The sequence below is a fragment of the Hylobates moloch genome, unplaced genomic scaffold (assembly GCF_009828535.3).
Source record: "Hylobates moloch isolate HMO894 unplaced genomic scaffold, HMol_V3 SCAFFOLD_14, whole genome shotgun sequence".
NCBI classification, from domain to species: domain Eukaryota; kingdom Metazoa; phylum Chordata; class Mammalia; order Primates; family Hylobatidae; genus Hylobates; species Hylobates moloch.
Window position 1 is genome coordinate 88,018,042 of NW_026652289.1, and position 12,633 is coordinate 88,030,674.

The 12,633-nt window shown below is 45.9% G+C and overlaps 1 protein-coding gene and 1 pseudogene across 3 annotated transcripts in view; one reads left to right on the forward strand and one right to left on the reverse strand.

Annotated features, from left to right (window-relative positions):
* GABRG3 (gamma-aminobutyric acid type A receptor subunit gamma3) overlaps window positions 1-12,633 on the forward strand; it is a 561,917-nt gene that overhangs the window by 234,448 nt on the left and 314,836 nt on the right. Inside the window, exon 1 of one of the 3 annotated variants that reach the window (XM_058427378.1) lies at window positions 7,281-7,375. The exons of the other annotated variants lie outside the window; for them this stretch is intronic. The gene's annotated coding sequence lies outside the window, so the exon portion shown is untranslated. Of the gene's footprint in view, window positions 1-7,280; window positions 7,376-12,633 lie in introns of those variants that run through there. 3 annotated transcript variants of the gene reach the window in all.
* LOC116482367 (dual specificity protein phosphatase 3-like) lies at window positions 1,043-1,694 on the reverse strand (annotated as a pseudogene).

The following is a 12,633-nucleotide window of genomic DNA, read 5'->3' on the forward strand; positions in this document are numbered from 1 at the left end:
TAGCATACTGTTGGCTTTTGCTTCTTTATCCAGGATGCCACGCTGTGCCTTTTGAGTGGGGTGTTTAGCCCATTTACATTTAAGATTAATAACAATATGTGCAGATTTGATCCTGTCATCATGTTGTTAGCTGGTAGTTATGTAGACTTGATTGTGTAGTTGTTTTATAGTGTCAGTGGTTTATCTCCTCCTTCTGTTCTTGGACTAGCAACCAAGAAATAAAGCACCTAGCATGAGTGCCTTGGGCTCATCAACACTGTAATTCAGGACAAAACCCTTGGAATTTTGCAAATGGTGGGGATTTTAAATAGGTGGACTTCAACACCTTGTTTTCTAAAAAGGAAAAATATAACCATGTCCAAGACTTAGCTTTTCTCACAAACGAAGCGACTCAGATAGGTCTAAGGGAAATAATCCAAAGCAGTGGATTCCAAACTCAAGCCTTCCAGAGATTCACATTTTGAAAGCTTTCTGAATTTAGGAGATTCCTTCAGGAAAATTTGTTGCCCACCTAAGGGCTTCTTTGTGTAGGTACCATTAATCCTAAGGAAATAATTAAAATACAGCCTCTAGTGGAAAATTCTGTCCACTGACAACTGATGGATTGTCAGTGGACAAGCTTCAGACCTTATGATGTGACAGCAATATCTCTGCACATCATGTGGAAAGCTGTGGGGGACACCGGGGGGGCACAGATGTGGTAAGGAGAGCAGCCTGTGTTTGCACAGCTCCTTTGCTAGTGTTCAAGGTGCTGAGGTATTCATTCAGGAGAGTATCCAAGGGTTTGGGAAGGGCAATCATGAGGGGCCCCTGTGCACATCCCAGGCCTTACATTTCTGCAGACCTCCTGCCCTGGCCACTGAGAATCGTGCAGGCTATAGGACTTCCCTCTTTGAGTCCCCACTTCAGGGAAAAGACATCATAAGTTACAGAAACAGGACAACCAGGGAGCAAGGATGCCCTCCTTAGCAAGCTTCATGTAGGCAATTGGCCCAGGACTTGTTGAGACAGACTTGAGGGTAAGTGACTCGTGATGCTGGGATCAGGGTACAGTGTCGCGGGATACCTTCAACCAGGTCCTCTCCCACTGAACCTCTTGAGCAAAGGTGGTAGGGGCACCCCAGGGTTTCACCTTCCCCTCCTTGGCTAGTTTGTCATTGAGATGGCAAAGCTGAGCCAGGAACCCATCATTGGGGCTGATCTCACAGTTCTGCCTCATGATACTCAGGATGGACTTGATGGCCAACTTCTGACAATCATGAGGTACATGATAACTAGAGCTGGAGATGGCTGTAAACTTCCCAGAACTGGACGAGCACCTGGCCATTCTTTTGAGCCAAGGCCTGGTCAGTGAAGTCTATAGCCCTTTCAAAGTAGGTGCTAAGGTTGAACTCCTGCACTTCAATGGTCTTGATGCCCAGGTAGGTGATGCCAGAGTCCTTGGAGAAGTTGGCATTGTTTATGTGCATGAAAGACCTGCCGTCAGTGGTGTTCAGGAGATGAATACTGCCCAGTTTCTGAAGCTTGGGGATATCCTGAGCCACAGATGTGTTGCCCATGTAAATCCTCAGGGTGACCTCACTGCAGGGCTGGCTTGGGAGGTTGTAGCAGCCACTGCTATCTGAGAGCAGGTCATTGAGATCTTTCATGGAGCATTCAAAAGGGCCTGTCACAGCAGCAGTGGGGCCGGGCATGCTGTGCAGGAACCAGCAAGGGGGAGTCTGGCAGGCCCTTTCATCCTTTTTAATTCACTGAAGTTTTCCTACCAAATAAATTAATGCCTGGTACGTCATAGGAGATCAATGTTTGTTAAGTGAATGAATGAATGAGTGCTGCTAAGAGCCAGAAATTAATCTTCAGGTCAGTGGGATGTCATAGACGGATTCTATGCAAAGAAACTAATATAATCTGATCTGAATTTTTGGAGGACACTGCAGAGCAACCATGGCCACACATATAATTTCACATTTGTATACAAAGGAACCGATAAAAAAAGAAGACAAGAAACTCACCCAAGTTCACAGAGCCATTGATTCCCTGAGCCTGGCAGACCTTGTTGCTGATGCTTCCTCCCCACATGCAAATGGAGATAGAGGCCAGCGCGGCTGCTCAGGGCACACACAGCTCACCGTGGCTGAAACGCAGATCTGTGTCTGGGAGGGATTTTGGAACATTTGCATCATTATCTTGATCATTGGCCATCACTCACAGCACCCACTTGCTGTCCAAAACAGAATGGAGAGTCCTGTCATCCAAAGAAGGAGTTCAGGCCAGCCAGGCCAAATGAAGAGTGGTTCTGAGCAGCACGCAGATGATGTCCCCTTTCTGGGCAATGGGAAGCAGTGTTCTTAAGCACTGGGAAATGCTTTTTCTTTCTTTCTTTTTTTTTTTTTTTTTTTTTCTGAGACGGAGTCTCCCTCTGTTGCCCAGGCTAGAGTGCAGTGGCGCTATCTCGGCCCGGCTGGTGCTTCTTAACAGTTTTGGTCTACACAAGCAATGTAAGAGGAAGATGCCTCTGAAGCCAGAAACCTGGGTCAGGGCTGCCCTCAAGACAAGGAAAGGCCCCAGCACCCAGCAGGGGCACCACACATGAGCCCATTCCCTTGGGTGCTAGGCCGTGCCCAGGTGGGCGGGCCTCCCGGTCTTACACAGGCAGCTGTTTCTGGAGGCCACCAGAGCAAGGCCACAGGAACCCTAGGAAGGGGAATTTGCTGGTGGCTGGGCAGCTGTAAGATAATGCCACAGACTGGGGGCTCAAACAGCACACATCTCCTGTTTCACAGTGCTGGAGGCAGGAAGTCCAAGATCAAGATGTCAGCCAGGTTGGTGTCTTCTGAGACCTCTCTCCTTGGCCTGCAGACAGCCACCTTCTTGCTGTGTCCTCACACGGTCTTTCCTCTGCACGTGCATCCATGGTGTCCCTCTTCGTGTCCTGATCTCCTCATAAGGACATCAGTTATATAGGGTCAGGGCCCACCCTGATGACCTTATTTAACCCAAGTTACCTTTTTAAGGGCTTCACCTCCAAAGTCAGTCACTTTGGGGGTTAGGATTTCAACATATGAATTTGGAGGAACACAGTTTGGACCATAACTATGGGGTGTTGAAGCAGGATGCTGAAAGCTTCCAAAGCAGGTGGCCTTCCTTTGAAGGGACCTCCAAGGGTCAGGTGAATGTGGACAGGCAGCCACCTCAGAGAAAAGGGCCCCCATTCCTCCTCAGCACCAAGAACAACTGTAACTCCTTTGGAACTTTTATCTCCGTATTTCAGACCACATGCACAGTCTCTGTTTTACAGATGCTGAAATAAGTGAGTTTAGATGAGTATTCATGAACACATTTTCCTGCATGTGGGAGATTTTCTCCTTTTGACTCATGTAGTTTTCAAGGGCACATCCTGCTATTGTCCTCCCGGCTTTGAACTGCCTGCAGTGTGTGCATTCTCTTTCCATCACACACGCACATTTGCATGCACACACATACACATGCGCACACATGTGCTCACATGACAACCCCAAATTGATACACAATTGCACTTCCAGAGCATTGCCCACCCTGACAAACACCACGTCTACTGCCCCTGATAAATGGAGACTAGTGTGTATTCTCAGAGTGTATGTGGACAGCAGAACATGCACTCAGTGATGGTTTGTGTTGAATGTTTAAACACTGCCATTTTGGAAGTCAAGTGTCAGCAGGGTGGGAGGTGTGGCGTTCCCACAGCTCTGAAAAGAACACCTCATGAAGATTCGAGGATGCCCCTTTGGGGACACAGCCTCCACTGGGAGGAGCCAAGTGGGCTGGCGCTGTGTGAGCACTTTGCTTGACAAGGGTTGTTAGAGTGGATCAGAAGGCCTGTTGCCAGGAAATATTTTCTCCATTTCCTCTCTACATAGGTCTCTCTAAATGTCTTAGAAGATACACAATTAGGGTGTCTCCTTAAGGACCATTTTACTATTTTCCAGAAAGTAGAAATAAAAGAGGGGGTAGAGAAATATTAGAATTATCAGAGCATGTCTTAGCCTGTAAAGGAGTAGATTTTTGTCATTGTAGGAGCTAGAGGTAGAAAAAGATGTGGAAAAGAGTGAACCAATGAGGAAACACTGCTGCTTGGCAGGCCAGCTTCTTGAATGTCTTCATCATATGAGTGTGTCCTGGATCCCACCCAAGGCCCTCCAGGAGTGGATCTGCCTCTAGCTTTCCTACTCTTACCCACTCTGTTGCTAGATCACAGAAGCAGCGCCATGATTTATTATTTAACAACCTACAAAACATTATTATAGAAATGAAACATTCAACAGTAACTGTGAAGCCATTTACAATGGAATCAACAAGACAACAAGACGTTTGATGTAAGAGAGAAGGACTGCTTAGGAAACAAATCATCCGTGAAGCATGCAGCCGCCCCGTCCTAAAAACAAATACACTTAAGAGTAACTGAATTTAAATACTTCTAAACCAGATACAGTTTTTTAAAATGTATCCTTTTATATTATAGTCATGCTTAATTAAGTTTGAGGACTATTGCTCTGCAGCTATACACAGATACATTGCAAAATGACTAACAGCTTAAGCTAAAATGGTTTTCCTTTTACTGAATTGATAGTACAATTTAGAATTACAACTTTTTTGAGGCTAGCTAGACTAGCCTGCTAACCACCCCTAAGCATTCTGTGCAGTATGATAAAAGTTATACAAGTCCAAGTCCACCTCTCTGTGGAGCCAGTTCCATCCTCCCACCTAGAATTGTGCTTTTGTGCTTTTCTGCAGGACTTACTATATATTCATGAGCTTGCATGAATTACTATCATTTATCTGCAAAAACTACTACATTGAGTATATTCTCCTAGAGGATGGAACCACATCTAACTTATTTCTAGATGAGTTACCATGCCCAGCCCCTGAGAAACTCATTCTTGTTTGCTGTTGCAGATCACTTGAGGGTCATCTGTAAGAGCCTGGAGGCCGACCCAGCTGTGGTGAAGAAGGAATTTCTTGTTAGACTCGGAAAATATCCCTTCAGTTTTGGCTCTGTTTCCTTTGAAAAATAGAGCAGAGGCTATGGTGGCTAGACCCAAGGGATGAAAGGAAAATTGGTCTATAAACTGCAGTTGTTTTCAAGCTGATGTCAAGTCTAGAGAAAACAAATCAGTGTAACTGTATACACCTGTCTTCCCAGGACCTAAAGGGGAAGACAAGTGATTACGGAAGCAGTAGTGTCTGAGGGACAAACAGTGGCATATGTGTAATCTACTGACAGGGACTCAGGAATCTGACATTGTTCCAGGTGTTTCAGCTCAATTATAAGGTATTTAAATGATCAAGTAGCTGACATTTGGCCCAGCTTCCTCAGTTCTTCACCTCACTTTCAGTAGGCTTAAATGATAGGTTGAAATCTTGGCTTTGTTTACAGCATATCCACTCAGTATTTGGGGAAATAATTTTTAACTGAAGCCCTAGTTATGGGGTAAGTTTCTCTTAGGAAATCCTTTACACTATTATTTTTTGAGATGTCATTTTCTTCTGTCAGAATGAGATTTTAAAGAAAATCCTCATGCTCATTTTTTTTTTTTTGTGGCGAAATACACATCCACCGTACCATCTTAGCCATTTTCATGGGACCATTCAGTAGTGTGAAGCACATTCACATTGTCGTACAACCATCACCACTGCCCATCTCTAGGACCTTTTCATCTTCCCACACTGAAACTGTGTTAACGAATCACCAACTCCGTTTCCCTCCCCTTGACCTTGGCAACAACTGTTCTCCTTTCGGTCTCTATGACTTTGACCATTCTGGGGTCATTCTAGGGACCTCATACCAGTGGAATCTTATGGTATTTATCCTTTTGTGACTGACTTATTTTACTCAGCATCTTGTCCTCAAGGCTCATCCATGTTGTTGCATGTGTCAGAAGGTTCTTCCTTTTGAAGGCTGAAAAATATTCTACTGTATAGATATACCACATGCCACATTGTGTTTATCCACCCACCCTCCAATGTCTCCTGGCCATTCATGCTTTAACAATTCCTCTCTAGTTGTACACTCTCTTTACTTCAGTCTACTCTAGTGCTGTATTACATAAGAAAATGTATTTGGGTCAAATGTCTGAAGGTACATGTTTAGCTTAGAGATGTGACTAAGGACCACCAGGGGAGGAGGCGTCCAAATATCCTCAGTGACAAAAAGGAGAAGTACAACTGCCTGGTATGGGACAAGAGACAACTAGTCACCACTAGTGGGAGGCTTCACATAATTTCAGCTTCTCTTCATGGTTATGTCAAAATAGAATTACCACCAATTTAGTTTAAAGATTAATTGGCTTTTATTTGCAATTCTAGAATTGAGAAGCTCCTCATTCTGTTAAACAGAGTAAGTGTTCAGATGAACTGAGCTGATGAGGTTGGCTTCCTAGGCACAAAAGGGCTGAAGAAAGCAGAAACGGGGAGCAAAGAGTGGACTGGTCATTTCAGTTACTTTCTTCATAGCGTTAAAACACAGGAGACTTCGTTATTACGTTAACTCAGATAAACTAGAACCTCTTGGGGATTTTTGAAAACTGGCCTGTTTCAAAGCTCAGTTGGATTATGTGGAACATGAGTGAGGCCATCCTGGTTTGTTCTGAGATGCTGGGGCCTGGTGCAGGGGCTCATCCAAAACAACGGCCTCCCATAAACTGTAACACTTATGCACAGAGCTTCTTAAAGGAAATAATTCCCATGAAGTTATATTTCCAAAGCTCAGACAGTGAGCACCTTTTGGAACTTTGTTTCAACCGTGTCATGTTTCACCACTGTACTGGCCTTCAAACTCCACTACTCCACATATTCAGCTCCACACTTGTGATGAAAGCTGCACAGGCAGGAACGTGGAGCGAGTGTGTTTGCTTGTTTGCAACCTGGGATTGGAGGTGAGTTTCAGCGAAGGGGGAAACTCAGAGTTTCCAAAGTTTATTATGGAGTGCTTCCAAGGAAACAGTCTATTATGGACCATTGATTTGGTGAAGTAGAGCAGTATTTTTTAGCAGGTAAAATCACAGACTTTGGCATCACTAAGATGTGTGATTGAGTCTCAGTCTTGCTAACTGAGGCAATCTGGAGAAGTCACCTTACCTCTCGGAGCCAACTTATCTCTGATGGGCTCAATGTCAGGATTCAGTCTATAGGGTTGCTGTGAAGACAAAAGGCATTGTCATTGCTTGTTAAACAGGTGGGGGTTGCCAGTTATCTAGTATTGGTAGTCGTAGCAACAGCAGTGTTTTTAACCACAGAATGTGAAATGAACATTCTGAGATTAGATGCAAAGCTACTTACTTAAGGAGATGGCCATGAGATGCCGGCAAGGCCCCTGTAATGGCCATGATGGCCGCATCAGGTATGCTGGGGACAGATCCTCCTCTCCGCTTGAGCCCTGCTCCCTTTTCCTAAAGGCAAGGTTTACAGTTAAATACTCAAACAAAAACAACGTAGGCATTTAGGGCGATAGCCCCTGACTTAACTTTTCAGTTTTGGGTAAACTACATATGAAGAAAAAAGCTGAATCTTGTTATTAAAAAAAATTCTGTATACTTTCTATACATTTCTAAATGAATTAGAAGGTTAAATACAGGTGCCTTATCTTCTAGCTTCCTTTAATTCAAAAATTTCTAAACAAATTTAGCCACAAATCTAACTGAAACTCTCATATCCACATTTTTTTTTTTTGGTAGGAAGCTTGACTCATTTCATCAAATAGCCTTTGAGAATCCTGGTCACTGGTATTGAAACAACATTGCAGGGTGTTGAGGGTTTGTGCGGGCCCTGCTGGCAGGGTGAGACTCATCTCCTTCTTTGGAGAGCTTCAGGGAGAGTAAAGCTCCTTCTCTGACAGTCTGTTCTTTGAAAAACAAACTGAAACATAACAAAACCCAAAAGGTCCAAATCCTGTGATTAGCTATTAAAATGAGCTGCATGGAACCCTGTGGCTATTAGTATCATTGTTGGTATTGTGTAAATGCACACACACTATGAGGATGGCCAGATTGCAGATTTGTGTTTTGCATTTCTTTCCATGGCTTTCATTTCTTTTTCTTTTGTCCTAGGTAAGTCTGCCAGTTTCTTAGCTAATTTTTACTCTATGTCATATTCCTCCAATATGCCTTTAAAAAGAAGCAGCTGGCATGTTTTAGATCACTCCTTGCAGGGGGAAGTGAGAACTCTGAAGGAGGAAGAGGAGTCAGGGAGGCTCTTGGCAGGGTGATGGGGGCCCCTTGCCCCCACAGCCCCTGAACTCCCTGGCTTCTCTTTCTCTTGATAACTGTTGGGTGCTCTGACTTTGCTGCCCTCAAAAACATGTTACATCTCCCTTGGCAAGCCCTCCTCCTGTACTTTCCAGTGCACTTCCCAAGGGCCAGAAGGAAGGGCTGTCCCAGATGCACCCCATTCTTGCCATTTAACCTTATCTATGCTACCCTGCAGTTACACTGTCTGCAAGCTCTGACCCAATTTAGGCTCTACGTCTAACCTTAATAGATTGTTCTAACCTCTTCCTGAACATTGCAAGGATCCTAAGACACCTTTGTCTTAGGATGGCAAAGGCTCAGTTTTCCTCTTCTTAGCTGAACCCATTATTAAGCACATTTGCAAAACTTGCATGGGAGGCTTGAAGTCCATTTCTCAGGTATGAATGACAGGATGAAGACCAGGGCATTCTGATTGCTCGAGTCAGGGGTGTGGGTCATGCCATGACCAGTTTGTGCTGGATGAATGTGGGCAGTGACCCTGTGTGATGTCATAAGCTTTGCTGTGCCTTTGTAGTCCTGGGGTTGGATTCGACTAAGCCATGTCCTCTCCCTCCAAGTAGTTCTTTGGGCACTGGTGAATATGTGCATGTTGTTACCTATAATTAGGTGTGCAATTTACAAATAATCCATACACATGTCTTTTTCTGAGCTGTGCTTGCTGGCCCAGAAGAGGTGAAGGGTGGCTTCAGTACCATTTATGTGTCGCTTAATGAATGGAAGGAATTGGCTGGGATAAACCTGCATGCTATCAAGGAGACTCTGCAAAGTTCTCTGCCTCACTGTGTTCTAATGGAGCACTTGCTCAGTTGCAGCATGTTGCCCAGAGCAGAGAGTAGCCATCCCGTAGATGGCAAGAACTAAGGAGGTGGAGCCTGGGCTGCCTTTGTGGGCATTGCAGACCAAATTCGGGTGCAGGGCCCTCTGCAAACTCAGGTTGAAAATGCAAATCAGGTAATGGAGTCAGTGATAAATTGATGAGCAAAGATGAAGTATACCTAGCTTTAAAAAAATAAAATATAGGATCTGCCACAAGTGGTAACCCTTAGAGACAGTGATCATGGGAAAGAGGCAGCTAGCCCAGACCAGCACCTCTGTGCACAGGGTTCACTCTGCAGAGCTGCTGGGAGTGGGCATTCCACAGCTACATCTGCAAGGTAGGACCATTGCCCTGGGTGCAGTGCAGAGGCAAAGCATCTTTATGACCAAGGCACATCCTCAGCTTATTCTGACATTTACCTCCATCCTTGTGTTTTTAAGGCAAATCCACCGCACATTTCTGAAACACTCTCCGGGGAATCAATCGTTAGTCACCAAATTTCAATGGAACTGAAAGCTGAGCTCATGCTGTGATGAATGCCTTTTCTGTTTCTACCAGTGTGATCTTCCAGGCTTTAAACTTGCCATTATTTCTGACCAATTCATTTCAATTAAGGAATTTTTGAGTGTCTGCTATGGCCCTTTGTAATATGATCAGTGGACTGGAAGTGAAGCCCCAGCCAACACTGCTCTAGGTATCTGATGGACAGCTTGATGTTTCTCTGTTTCTTTTCACCCACCAGTGGGTATCATGATTCTGAGACACTGACCCCACTGCCCTGGCTTCCTGGCCCTACATGGGACCTTCTCATGGTCTTGTCCATTTTTATTGTCCTCTGGGATCTGCCCCAGCTTCTAGAAATGAAAGCTCTGCCCAGCCCGGCAGGGAGCTTCCAGGATCCTGCTCGGGCTGTGGCCTCAAAATTTTGCATCTCACCCTTTCTTACTCCATGTAGTGCTTTGTATTTTACACACCAAGTATCATAGTTAAGTGCACTCTCACTATGATTTGAGTCACTGGCACACACAGAGGGATGAAGGAAAGCAAAACATTCTACTCTCAACATAGACACACATAATGTCAAAAAGAGGGCTTGGCTGTCCTCTCCTGGCAAGGCCATGTGTGGGCACCCCCTGAGGTTAGACACAAGCCAAGTCACCACAGGTGCCTTCTTCCCAGCAGGGCAGCTGTCCTGCCTCTCCCTGAGCTGGTTATTGAGGGGAGGAGGGTAAACTGCAAAGCAGCCGCAGGGACAGGGTAGGGAGGCAGAAGAGAACCAGGGCCAGTCTGTCGCCTTCGGAGGTGACCTGAACTTGGGAACCTCCCCACTTCTCCGAACTGCAGGGGAGCTTCCTGCGCTGTCACCCAGGCTGGAGTGCAACACTGCGATTACAGCTTGGTGTAGCCTCCACCCTCCAGGCTCAAGTGATCCTCCCACCTCAGCCTCCCAAGAAGCTGGGACTACCCACAGATGTGTGCTACCATGCCTGCATAATTTTTTTCTATGTTTAATATTTGTTAAAGATGAGGTCTCACCATGTTGCCCAGGCTGTCCAGCCTCAGCCTCCCAAAGTGTTAGAGTCACAGGTGTGACAAAAGCACCCAGCCCTGTTGTCAACGTTTTGTCTTATTCGTGGCATAAAACTCCCTTGAGAGGGGATTTATGGCAATCCTCATTTCTTAGAATTTTGTGCTCTTACTCAGAAAAGGGGAATTCTGAGAAGGCATCTTTCTGCACTTGTTGATTCTCAATGACCTTTTGCTCAAAGTAATCCACATCCCAAAGTGACATATTTTGGGGTGATGTCTTCTGAACCCCTTTACTCAGCAGTGATGGAGGCTTATGTCCCAGGGCTGCTGCTGCTTGTGTTTCAGTTGCTCAGCGTCTCCACTCGGTTCCCATCTGTCTGACTCAGTTGAGTATGGTGTGCTGGCTGGATGCCTCCTGTCCCTGCTGAGGCCGAGCTCTGAGAGTGATTCTCACATCTCATTCCTACCCTCAGTGCAAATCTTATGTGCTGGGTTTTTCATATAAGGAAGTGAGGTTTAGCATAGTGCTCAGGAGTCAGACGTCATTGAGTTTGAACTGCTGCGACTGATGGTAACGGGTGGTGACCATGGCCAGGTCACCTTCCAGAGGAGTCTGCCTTCCCTCACCCCACAGTATGATAAAAGCCCTGCATCCATTCCCATTCACACATGGAGAGGAAGTTAGCTTCCATTATTGTGAATTGCAGAGTAATGAGGAAATGAACAAATGGATGCAAATCCCCCTGGTCTCCTCTCTCCCTGACGACCCTGGCCATACTGGGGTCTGGGCGGGCCAGCGTTCTCTCCACCAATCTCCCAGTGGAACCATGCGTGCTCTGACCTGGCCTTCTCTTCTGGCTACAGCCCCAAGTCCTAGCTTCTTCCCCTGAGACTCCAGAGTCTTTGATATGCTATCTCTTGGTTAGTTATCATTCTCTCTCGCAGATTTCAAGTCCCAAGGGGACCCTGTGCCATATTATTTTCTATTTCTATTGCTCTACACTGTAGAGAAGCCAGTATTTTCATGTGTGCAGTGCTCTTGGCCTCAGGGCGGGCTGGCCTCGGGGTGGGCTGGGTTTTAGTTTGGGACCACTGTTTGTGCTCCTCCAAGGTAGGCAGAGTCCAATTTGGGCTAAATCCCTCCCTTACTCTGAGTCAGATAAGGTCTGGGCAAGAGAACCTCCATTCCCTTTATGGTTTTTAAGTTGTGGAACTGAGTGAGACACATTCTGTGGGTCTGCCTCTTTCCACCCCCCATTCCAGCTCTTGCACCTGTGATGGGGCAACTCAGGGAGGGCAGGACGAGGACAGTGCTCATGTCCATGGATCCTGTGGCCCTGGATGCAGCATCCCACCCCTCTGTCCACACCCTCCTTAGTCCTCCCCACCTGTGCCCAGCACCTCTGTGCCCACCAGGCAGACAGCACCCAACCTCCCAGCTGCAGCCCCCAGACTCTTGCTGGCTGGCCACTGTTGGGTTTGCCTAGTGGGGAGCGCCACCAGGGACTGGAGCATCAGTGGTTACAGAGTCCAGAAAACGGAATGCCTGTTTCCTCCTTGCCTTGCCTATAAAACATCTGCCTACAATTAGTATGATTTACTTAACACATGTTTTCAGAAACGCATTAATTATATCAGTGTCTGTATTTGCAGGGACTTGTGCAACTGTTTTTCATAAGAACGACTCCTTATTCTTCACCAGCAACAGAGGAGCGTGGTCATTTTACTAGTTAGTAGGGGATGCTTCTTCTTGTCACCAAACTGAACTTGGGTCGGCTCGCCCAGCACGCAGACAAGACCAAATACTGTCACTGGGATTCGCAGCAAGAGAGAGGCATTTATCACAGGGCACCCAACAAGGAGGATGGGCAGCTCACACATAACCTGACCTTCTTGATGGCTTACAAGCAGCAGTTTTTAAAGGCAGGGTACATTTCAGGAAAGCAGAATTTACAGGCAAAATTTTATATCAATACATGGAGGTTGTACATTGGTTTGGCCTAA